The sequence below is a fragment of the Macadamia integrifolia genome, unplaced genomic scaffold, assembly GCF_013358625.1.
Source record: "Macadamia integrifolia cultivar HAES 741 unplaced genomic scaffold, SCU_Mint_v3 scaffold2753, whole genome shotgun sequence".
NCBI lineage: Eukaryota > Viridiplantae > Streptophyta > Magnoliopsida > Proteales > Proteaceae > Macadamia > Macadamia integrifolia.
The window spans coordinates 1-12,560 of record NW_024868937.1 but is presented as its reverse complement, the minus strand read 5'-3'; the positions used below and the strand labels follow the sequence as shown (position 1 = coordinate 12,560).

Genomic DNA, 12,560 nt, shown 5'->3' with positions numbered 1-12,560 from the left:
ACCCGTTGACACCCCTAGTGGGTGGTGGTTGTGATGGGTGAGTGATTGGGGGATCAAGGGTAAAATAGGAAATAAATCTGGCTTAAAACAAAACATGTAATAAGAAACCCCAAACGTCTACTTTCAAATTTTGGGAACCCCTAACGGCCTTTATTAGGGCACCTCAGGTGTAATTTAGAAAAAAAAAACACAAGTGTCTCCATCCTAAATATTGTTCGAAGGAAAAACGAAAAACGAAAAACGAAAAAGAAATACTCCAGACGAGCATTTTTTCTGTGTTTTTGGGTGAAAAGACAAGCATTACCAAACTGACCGGTACTAATAATCTAATATGGTGGGTAAGGAATAAGGATCCCGGACTTGGCCTGTGGACGCACCAAATCAAGGAAGGCTAAAATGGAGAATATAAAAACAAAGAAACGAAATTAGGGTTTAGCAACAGCACTATAAATTGCGTGAGCCGTCTCAGGCCTGGGATTCCCTTCGCAACACCTCAAGGGCCCAAGCTCATCGACCGAAGCTCTGCAAGAATCATGGTACGTTGATTACATGGCCTCCATCGACTGACACTTTGATCAGTCTTTTTCTCTTCATCATTTTTGTTACTCTGAATTCGTATACTGTTCTGTATGTGTGCGTATAATGGCATAAGTATCGTCTAATTCAATCTGCGTTGTTGCGGGCTATGGTAGCTACTTTCTGTATAAGCGTTTAGATTCGTGTGCATCATAATTTTGCTACACGTTTTCGATTCATAAGCATTGAAATTTGTTTTCTGATGTATTTCGTACATCGAATTCCAGTTGAGGTATTATTTTTGTTTATTTATTTATTGTTGTGTTTGGATCTGATTTCTTCTACGAAATGTGAAGTTGCTTTGGTTTTCAATATTTTGATTCCAATTGAGGTATTGTTGTCGTTTGTTTATTTGTTCTGGTGTTCGGATCGACTTTTTTCTCCTAAACGTGAAGATTCTTTGGTTTTGTTCATTACTATGCTTTGACATTTTGAAGCAGACGTTGACCACTTTTAAGTTTTCTGCTGCTAGTTTCTTGACTTTTTTGTTGGATTGTGCTATTTGTTTACTTATTTAATTTTTTGGGTTGTTCCTTACTAGGTTTATTCAATTTTTATTGACATTTAAGAATATAGGGGCTCTGTTTAATCCTTCGTGATTCTTTTAGGCCTCATCCTTTATGAACTTTTCTAAAGTGTGGTTGATTTGGAAGCTATTGCGTGTCATTTGCTTTTTATTATTTTTTTCTCGAATTTTTAACCAAGAGCATTACTGTCTGGTATTTTTCTCTCTCATCACTTATACATTGTGATGCATTCTCTTTGTGCAATGTAGGCCTTCGTTAAGGCACAAAAGTCAAAAGCCTACTTTAAACGATTTCAAGTTAAGTTCAAGAGAAGAAGAGGTACTGACATTCATTTCCATTTCTTACTTTTATGTTCAAAAAATATTTTCAATTCCACTCTCATATTTAATTATGCGGCATACAGAGGGGAAGACGGATTATCGGGCTAGGATTCACTTGATTAATCAGGACAAAAACAAGTACAACACGCCGAAATATCGGTTGGTTGTTCGATCTGTATCCAACAGTATTTATGTTTATATTTTATCTGGATAGATTCTGTGGTGTAACTTGCACATGACTTTTAGGAGTTTGGATGGTATTCTAGCATCCATGTTACATGTGTAATCTTCAAAAGCATGGTAAGCATCTAGAAATGACATTATTTGTTGAAGATGGTAGAATTCCTGGATGCTCATATTGTCTCTGCAAATGATTCATCACTGTCCATTTGAATTGATAGGCCATTCTATTTGAAGTTACATTGTAGCATTGATAAGCTTTAGGATTTAGGCTTCAGGTGTCTCCATGAAATTTAATTACAAATATTATTCTACCATCCTAATTTAATTTAAGACTTCATAGAAAACGATGGCTTCCATTTTTTTTTTCTGTCAGTATTTTTTGCAAATTTATCACATTCCAAGACAAAAGGTTTGGAGCTTAAGTATGGCCATAACATTGTACAAGAAGGCGGATGTCTCTATTGACTAAGTCACCTTGAGCCCATTTTGGATGGACAAAGAAGTTTGTTCAATTGATGGCCATAGATTTGTTTGTTGTTTGATATTTACATCAGTAGTAGAGCTGTTGGGCAATGCCCTTTATTGATTATTATGTTGTCAAGCTTAACATTTTTATTAGAGCAACAAGGACATCATCGCACAAATAATATCTGCTAGTATTGCTGGTGATATGGTTCTTGCAGTGGCTTATGCTCATGAGCTTCCACACTATGGGCTTGAAGTTGGTTTGACCAACTATGCAGCAGGTATTAAATCAATTTTCATGATGCATCTCTTTCTTTCTGCTCCTTATCTCAAAAAATAGTTAACAGAGGTTATAACATTTCTGTTAACCAGCTTACTGCACTGGGCTTCTCCTTGCACGCCGGGTATTGAAAATGCTTGAGATGGATGTGGAGTATCAAGGAAATGTTGAGGTATCTGTTAAATTCTGAAGGTTTATATTGATTTCTTAGTTGTATTTTAGAGGATTTAATAATGTATTGCATACACTGTCAGGCAACGGGTGAAGATTTCTCGGTTGAACTTACTGAAAGCCGGAGGCCTTTCCGTGCCCTTCTTGATGTTGGCCTTGTGAAAACAACTACTGGGCATCGTGTTTTTGGTGCTCTGAAGGTATAATTATATACTAATCTTGTTTAATTGGAGTGTTGTTCCCTAGCTTCATCATTCTGGGTACTGTTTCAGAATGGACTTCTGCCCTTTTGTTTGAAAAGCAAATGACTATATAGTCGTAGTTTGATGTGCATTTGGAAGCTATTCCTGTTGGGCTTTTAGCTTCCCACTGGTGATTTTTGTACACCATTCCTAATTAGCCAGGAGGCTCTATGGATGGTGGGAAACAGGAAATGTATTTATATGATACTTTTTTGGTAAAAATTTTTGAGATCTTAATGAACTCCAATTCACCTACCTATTGTTGGATGTCTGTGCAGTGTACTGATATATTGCATGTGGTTATTCTTTCCCTATAACAGGGCATTTGTTTGTGTATATTAGTCAATGTTTTCCCTCCCACCCACCCCTCCCCAAAAAAAAAAAAAAAAAGAAAAATTTTAGAAGCTGTGCGTCTAAAGCTTTTCCAAATTGGTTAGTTTCTGAGTGTTTGTAGAATTTGACTGTAAAATTTATCACTGTTACATTATTGTTTTGTCATTGAGTATAATTGGCTATAGCTGTGCTGATATTGTTGTAGGATTCTAAAATCACTTTTCATTCGGAACTGAAAATCTTTTTTTAAATGCTGAATGAGGATATGCTTAACCATTATTAAATGTCTTATTTATTATTTGCATTTGTGGCATTAATTTCAGGGAGCATTGGATGGTGGACTTGATATTCCTCACAGTGACAAGAGGTTTGCTGGTTTCAGTAAGGAGGACAAGCAGCTCAATGCTGATGTCCACCACAAGTACATTTATGGTGGCCATGTTGCTGCTTACATGAGGGTGAGCCCTGTATTTACGATCTTACTCAGCTAATGAGAATAAAGCATGATATATTATCTCCAATTTCTTAGTTTCTCAGTTGAATTGGAGATCTGCAGCAATTGATGGAGGATGAACCAGAGAAATACCAGGCTCATTTCAGTGAATATATCAAGAGAGGAATTGACCCTGATGGCATGGAAAAGATATATAAGAAGGTACATGCTGCCATTCGTGCTGATCCAACCTTGAAGAAATCCCAGAAGGAACCCCTCAAGGAGCACAAGAGGTGAGGCCAGAGTCTTACTTTGTAATGGGTATAAGTTGTCATCTGTGTTTCCTCGGATACAGGGGCCATTGCTCTTTAAGCAATGGTAAAATGTTAGGGGTGCCAGTGAAAATGCTCGGGTTTGAGTATTGAGGGCGGCCACTTTGCTAAAAAAGTGCTGAAGGTCAGGACCGAACCTCAAAGGCCCAAACTCACCCCTCCTAGGACCCTACATAGGTGGGACCAACATTGGGTGGTAATGTTCTATTTTTTGTGTTTCGTGGGCTACGTTCGTTGCGTTGGGGCATAGCACATCTATTCAACCATTTTACTTAATGTGGAATGCATTATGGTCCACAGATTGATATACTGTGCCTGGTATGATTTTTCTGCTTTTGCATTGCAGGTACAACTTGAAAAAATTGACCTATGAAGAGAGGAAGGCTAGGTTAATTGAGCGGTTGAATGCCCTGAACTCTGGCTGGAGCTGATGAGGATGATGATGAATAGTACTGATCCAAAAGTTTGAAAAGATATTCCATATTCTCGTCTGTACATCTATTGTCTCTTTTTGCAGTAGTTTTCGTTGGTACTATTTTGTTCCAATAGCAGGTTTTCATGTGGCTTTCTTTTTCTTTTAGATGCTAGCTGATTTTGGAGAGTTTGGTTGTTGGGATAAAATCCAATTTCAATTTTGACTTGATAGGTGATACATGATTGCTCCTTTAATCCCACATAGTCCTCTGAGGTTCTCCGTGGTCTCAAGTTTGGTTTGCATGTTTATTTTCTTATTGTTTCCCTCTATTATTTAAGCTTAAACTGACGAGTAATGTTGGGGACACGGGTTGAATTGGTGGGTGATTAATATAGCACCAAGTTTTCCTAAAGCCAAGGTGAAGGGGAATTGGGGAAATTTTTTTGGCCGGGGGGTGGGTTGTTTTGGGACCCTAGATGGTGGTGAACCCTTTTCGTGTGATGGAAAAAAAATCATTTCTCCAATAATATTTGGGTAAAGTCATAACATCTAAGAAGTTACTTTTTCATTAATTTTTTTATTGAAGTGGTTCTTTACGTGGGAGCGTTCCGTGTCCTCTTCGCACACAATAAGATGCGCGGCAGTCTGCAATACAGATGGGTGACACGGTTATCTTAAGTACTTGAGACACATGGTTTCAAAAATTGGACTGGTCAGAGTCGTTTGGGTTAGTATTGAAGAAGTTGTTCCCGAGTTTGACTGATCCATTGGTACGATATAAAGCGTAAATAGGTCTTAAAACTTTTTATTTTTTAAAACAAGGTTATATCTTTTCTATTTTTATTTTTTTGGTAAAAAGAAGTATCTACTGATGATCACGGATTACACTCCTATCATTTGAGGATAAATCAAAAGATAATATCATTTGAGGATAAATCAAAAGATAATTAAGGAATGGAATTGGGTCAAATTATTGTATGCTTATTAGATTAGGGTCCTTCTTGGAAGGGAGTCAGCAGAGTAGTTGCTTTCCTTGGAAACATGATGAAAAGTACAAACATCAAGGTAGCATATCAAATGCCTAATATACATCTCTTTGGGTTTTGTAAGCACAAAACCACCTCACGGTTGTCACTCTCTTCCATAAACGATCAATCCCTTTAGCTAAAGCCTTAAATAATCCTTCTCAAATAGCCAGTGCTGCACCATCTAGAATATCAGCAAATCTAGTAGGCTTTGAGACTGTCACATGTGAAGTGCCACGATGATCAGATGATCATGTACAACAATGCCCCTGCCGCTCAACCCTTTGCAGGATTCATGGAAGCATCTGTATGCCCATTAGGGGACAGGTGTCAGGCATATTGTGGAGCGTATTGGAGCCCAGCTTTATGGGAGTAGTGGGTTGGTGGCGTATGTGGAGAACAATTAAATCCACAAATTATATAAGGAAAGAATATCATCCAAAAGAAAGGCTTCGACCAATCACATAAGAATCCAACACTAATGCAACTCTTTATTTCCTTTGCTTTTCATTTTTTAGAGGTAGAAGTAGGTAGAACTCTCTATCTTATTTCAAAATTCTCTCCACAGGGTCCATCGCTAGACTCTTGTGCATTGTAATCAAAACCTCTATCAAGAATATATTGTTGTTTATTCCCATATCCTTCGGTGGTTTTGATTGTCTAAAAGTCCCTAGAGCAATAGGGGCGAGAGGAAAGCTCAAGTCGCTTGATTGAGGTTAGATCTATCATTGAATCCGGTCAGGAAGGATTCTGGCATGCCCACAAACTCACCAATAGTTGACCGTCATGTACTAAGGGAAGAATTCGGTGCCAACATCTTTTTGGCACGCCCGGTGGGACCATCGCAAGCATGGTAGCCCAAACAAGGAGTAGTTCCAGAAATTCAGAGGAGCAGCAAACGCTGAACTCCCCAAAAATTACAAGCCCAAATCCTGAGGCAAATAGTCCATCTTTTGGAGGGCATCCATGAGTAATCGCCGAAGATGTATCTAGACACTTGGCGACAGCTATGCAAGGGGCATTTCGGCCCTTTGCCAAAAATATGCACCAATCGATATCCCATTCAATTAATAACAGGATTGACCAGAAGTTTGATCAGATGATGGCACTCTACCGCATGTACAGACGAGCAGCCATGCCAACCCCAACATGGCCTCGTTAAGTAACCCCCCAGGATTTGGGGAAAAAGCAGAGAAGCGGGAATCACAACAGAGGAAGGGAACGTTGGGGCAACTCAACGTCCACAGGTAATGTACTCCAATCCTACCTACCAACAGAGGTTGTGGTACACACCGGCCAACATGGCCGTCCCAGGGGCAAGCAATGTCCCTATAAACAACTTGTGGTATGCACCGGGAAATTCAGTTGCAACAGGGGCAAACGCCATACCACTGGGTGGCCAGCCCTACCAAGCTAATCACCATGGCTATCTTGGTTGGAGGAATGGAGGCAGGGCAACCGCCCCTCGTCAAAATATGCTAGAACCTCAAGGGGCACCTTGGCATGACAACGTATTTGACCAAACAGTATACGATTAGAGTAACTTGGTCTTAGCAGTACCGGAGACACCAGTTGGTGAGGTAACCCCATGGTGGTTGACCATGAGGAATTGATCAAAGTAATTCAGGACCAAATCAACCCTACCTATCGGCCCATCACAAGACTCATTTATTGGAAGCTATACCCTGAGTATCTTGACTTGGTTGATATGGGTAGGAATTTGAAGATACTAGAATTCTCCAAGTTCTTAGGAGAAGACAATATGTCTATAGTGGAGCACATTGCTCGTTTCACTGTTCAATGTGGGGCTGTAGGGACGAGTGACGTCCTAAAGCTAAGATTCTTCCCCAACTCGTTGACCGAGGCAATCTTCTCATGGTACTACAATTTATCGGTCAATTCCATTTAGAACTGGGCAAAGGTAGAGCATAAGTTCCATCTCCAATTTTACAGAACCAGGCTCCACTAACTACCCACGGTATCTATGCCCAACCTTGCAAGGATGCACTAGGAAAACGGTGAATCCATTAACCAGTTTGTCAATAGATTCAAGGTCACGAAACACCAATGCATGGTCAACTTGCAAGAAAGTGGGTTCGCAAAGATGTCCCTTATCGGCCTGTCTTTGGAGCTGAGGAAGAAGTTTGCTAGTCAAGAGTTCACAGTCCTAAGTCAGTTAGTAGCACATGCCACTTGCTATGAGCAAATATTGAGAGAAGAAGAGAAAAAGCGCTCCTCTACTGGGAATATGTACAAGGGACCAACATATAACCTGGCTTTCATGGGTTCTGTGTAACACCCTAAATTTTGAAACCACTTAGTCGTGGAGATGGAATTTGCCTGAAAAAGGGGAAATGTTGAAATTGGGATTATAGACCCCATGTATACAGCCACATAGTTGTGTAGATAAGAAGCAGGCAAGGAAGAAGGCCAGGGAAGAGGTGTGAATGGCCTAAGGGTGTGGGGGAAGGTCCCATATATGGTGGACTACCTTAAGTAGAGGGTTGGATAGTTGGGAAGCCAAAATAAGGACAACCAGTGGGTTGCCATCTAATCGATAGGCTAGCCGGTTGTAGTGGCAGAATGCCAGAAATGAGATTTTTCCTCTGTGGGTCCCACTATTTTGTAGGGTAATTCCACCCATTCCCACCATGTGTAGGAGCATATTTTGGGGTTTCTAATGGACTTGGTTGCATGTTCAACTAAAGACCCTCTGGTGGGTAATTTAATTTCCAAGGATAATAAAAAATGAGTTTTTATTAAAAGTGGCAAACCAAATAAGGTCAGTTTGGGGTCATTTAAAAGGGGGCAGAGGTCTGCTATTTCCTTCCTTTGCTACCTCATACGAAGGAAAATGGAGGGGGAGGAGAAAGAAGAAAGAAAGGAGTGACGGAAAGAAGGAAGAAGAAGAAGGGAAGGAGAGAGAGTGAGTACAACCCTCTCTGCTATTGCTACTCCTGCCGCTGCGGCTACTGTTGCTGCTGTCCATGCACCCACTTGCTGTCCATTGTGAGAAAATGCTGCTAGATGGTGCTGCCATAGTTGGAAATGGAGCTTGAAGCTGAACAATTGCAACACACCTCAGGAACCTTGGGAAGGTAAAATACCCTAACTAAACTCAGTGAATTGAGCTAGGGTAGGAATCGGCCAGGGTTAGGGTTCATCCAAAAATGAAATTAGGTGAGGGAATTTCCTGGTGGGAACTCAATACAGCCTCCCACAACAAAAGCCTCAATTTTTGGACCCTAATTGGAACCCAAATAACTACAGGGTTATCCCAGAGACCCTAAACCATAGGGCTTTTCTTAATTGGACTAAATTAGTAATAATTGGTGGCGGGATTTGTCTCCACATGATTCCAATCTTGGCTAGGGACAAGCAGAAAATTTAGTTGGTACACTCAGGGAGCAAATTAGGTGAACTGAGACCCAATTAACCCAATAAAATACTTCAAAGACCCAAATGGAAATTGGGAAATTAGTTTCTAAGGTATAGAAAATTAAAATGAAATGGATAGGATGCAATTCGGGTGTTGGAACTGCCCGTCACAACTCTGGTATAGAGGAAGCAGGGTTGTTGGTCTAAAATGGCCTATTCTGCCAAAAGAACCTGTCACACACCGTTCACACAGAACCGGACCGGTGACCGAGTTAACTCCTGTTAACCCAAAACCTGTTAGGATCATCTGATACAGTAACCACTACACAACATACCCACAATTAAAGAAAAAAAATTCTATATTTCAGCGGAAGTCTTCATGTATATACTTATAAATACCCCAATACTCTTGATACCAAAATTACATTACATAGCACATATATATGTGGGCCCGTAGGTGTGATATATACACAAGAATTACAATTTAACCATCTAGAGCACAAAAAGGGTAACATCATAAAATAATCAAAAAGAATCCTGGGTTGGTATAAGTGTTGTTGTCCTACAACACAACTCTAGTATGGGCACTTGGCCCAGTGCCCAAGATCTTCAGGGACCCACCAGTCCTTAGCTGAAAACTCTATAGTGGGTCCCGGCTCTAGCTCTTCAGCCAGATAACCTGCAAGATCATCCTAAAAGTGGTGTACATGTAGGATGAGCTCACTAGCCCAGTAAGAGAAAAGGAAGGCCAAGCAATCATTTGCAACACAAATGCACCTATATATATGCAAGCCCCTTTTTATTATCTTAAACCACCTATACATCACATCTAAGCCATAGGTCATGTGCTACTCGCAACCACAGTGCACGTATGCTCTGGGTATGAGCCGCAAACCCTATCCAATGATACGCCCATAGGGTTACCGGAGAAAGCCAGTCGTGGATACTGAAAAAGTAAATGGGCCTTGCCTTGCATTGAAGTAAAATGGGCCTTGCCTTGCATTAAAGTAAAATGGGCCTTATCCTCCATTAATTTAAAAGCAGTATGATTGATCCTCTTGTTATATCACCAAAGTTGTCGACCGTCCTAGTGATTGGTTGGGCATACTTCTAATCTCCACCGTTGATACACAACCTCGGGCTTCTCCCCAATGATATACCCAACACCTACACCCCTGCTAGGAAGGGTCGTAGCACAGGGATATGTCATTCCTAACCACATACTCTTATATGAGATAGTACGACTACATAGTGTCATCGTGTCCCATTCCATGGGCCACCAATGCATTTATTTTCAAGCCGATTATGGCATCTAGTCTAGCAATGTATCATATTCAATAATTTAAAGTCATCCATCTCATATCTCAAAGCAGGAATAAGCATTTAATAATTAAAGATATCAGCATATTAAGTCATAAATGAATTTCATAATGCACACATCAATACATGGCAATGGCATTCGAGGATGACTAGGCTACATACAATAGTGAAATGATGTCATGCTGGTCTACCACAATAATGAAATGATGCAAAAACACTCCAAAAATAAAGTCAGTGTCCACTTCCTATTTACATAATTGTGTATAATGATCACCCTTGGTACGAGAAAGATCTGGTGTGAAATGACGCAAGTTTCTAGTGAAACCTATCATAAAAGAGGTCGAGCTTAGTTCATCTCTACTTTAGGCTCATAACCAATGAGGTATGATGATCCCAACATGTTTAAAATCATTAAAGAAGCTTGCCCGAAAAATTTGGGCCCAATCGAAACCTGATGAGTCGGAGTGGTAGGTCAACCGGTGAGCGAGGTACCCTTCGGTCCTTGCCCTCCACTCGATACAGGGGTCTTGTAAGGAGTGACAGACCAATCGCTCACCGCATGGCCCAGGCCTAGGCTGACGGGTCAAGAGCAATGGGCTAGGCGCCCACTGGTCTTGCTCACCGATCGAGCCAATAGTCCATCTAGGACAGGTGGGCTTCGGATTGGTGGGTCCGATCATTTTCAGGCACCCACCACTCAGAACCGAAACTTTTCTGTTCACTCCCATTCTTCATCCCACCTTGGGAAAATCACCACGGGTCGATTTGACCACATTTTTCATAAATCTAAGGTTCCATATCATGATTCCAACATAGATCTAGGATCGATTTAAAGTTTTAAGCTTGGGTTTTACCTCTTTGCTCAAGAACACCTTAAAAACCTCAAATTTTCTCTTTAGCTCAAGAGATCAACAAATACTTTCAAATCTTGCAATTTCTTCCCCCTAAATCCTTCATAACCAACATGTAGGTCCTTTATTAAACCTTAGACTCACATTCTCAAGAGATATTAACAAGATTCAAAAGATTTATATCCAAATCGAAGGGTTTCACTTAGGGTTTAAAAAATATAGACTTTACTCACTTTAAATCGTAGATCTCGAGATGAGGATCATTAATTTGGTGTCGAAATCAAAAGATTCAACTCCAACGTCCCACAACGAGCATTTTCTTCCCCTTTTTCTTCTTCCTTCTTTCCTTCTCTTTCTTCTTTTTCTCTCTCTTCTTTACTTTTCTCACCAACCATGTAAAACAATAAATGAGGGAAAGAAAGGTAATAAATGTTATTTATACTGGGGTCAAAATATCTAATGACCAGAGTGGTAGGTCACACTGGTGTGTCCGACCCACCCATGACCACCCACCAATCAGCCAAAACTTAGTTGAATCATTGGGATCTTGATGGGGCCAACACATGTTTCACTCTCTGTAATTGGTTAACGTGTGCACTTAACATAGAACACGACTACTTACCTTTATTATTGCATATATGGCCTGATGATACGTGCAAGTCCTCGGCTTGGGCACACAGACTTCACTAGGCACCAACTCTAACTCATCTGGACAACCTAAGTTCAGAGTCACCCTTGCCATCATGTTCCATAAGGTACTCACGTCGGCTTGCCCGGGTTCAGGTCCTGTAAGACCAAATAGAACAAACTGGAAAATTAGACTGGGTTTAGAGAGTAGGGTATCACATTTAACCCCCCTTTTTGAAAATTTCGTCCTTGAAATTGTAGTACCTTGTTGTTTGAAAAGATGAGGATACTTGGCTTGGATATCATCTTCTTTTTCCCAATACGCTTCTTCAAGTGAATGATTGGCCCATCGAATCTTCACAAAAGCAATGGAGCAATTACGAAGAGTCTTTATTTTTTGGTCTAGGATTTCAGCAGGCTATTCTTCGTAAGTGATGAGTACATTTATGTGTGAAATCTAGGGTAGTAAAACATGCATTTTACATATTTAGAATGGAGCTACCTTGGGTTTTACTCTCTTTTTGCAGGTTTTATATTTTCAAGGCCTTAAGGACTATCGGACGCTATATCTTCAATTTTACACATAAAGAGGTCCTATTTCTTTTCATGGTTACGAAGAGGACAAAATTCAGAGCAAGATGGACGTGTTCAATTAAAAGTACACATTCGTTTGGTCACCCGCACAAATGATTATTCTTTTCGGGCCAGAAAAAGAATAATGGATCAGAACTGAACCGAGATGCAGAACCAGCCCGTTTGCAATTGTCCCAGAGGTACAAGGAATACTCCAAATGCCAACAAGGATCGATGGACCACATCCTTAAGTGATTAAAGATTTGTTTTTGGTAACAACAACTACCTAGCGTAGTTGGTGAGCTATGGTGTACAAAATTCCCTTGCTCACCAAGAGGTCTCAAGTTCGAATCTGATGGTTGTTTTTTTTTAGAGAATTTTGTTGAAGATTTTCTGTTTTTCACTCACTTAAAGCACTAAGGGTATGGAGGGGATTTCCACATCAAATTAGAAGCAAGAAAAATCGTGGAAGGGTTCCTGCGCAAGAAGAGAAGAAAAAACAAGGAGAA

The 12,560-nt window shown here is 40.3% G+C and overlaps 1 pseudogene; it reads left to right on the top strand.

The window, feature by feature from the left end:
• Positions 1-381: 381 nt before the first annotated feature.
• LOC122067196 lies at positions 382-4,567 on the top strand (annotated as a pseudogene).
• The last annotated feature ends 7,993 nt before the right edge of the window (positions 4,568-12,560 follow it).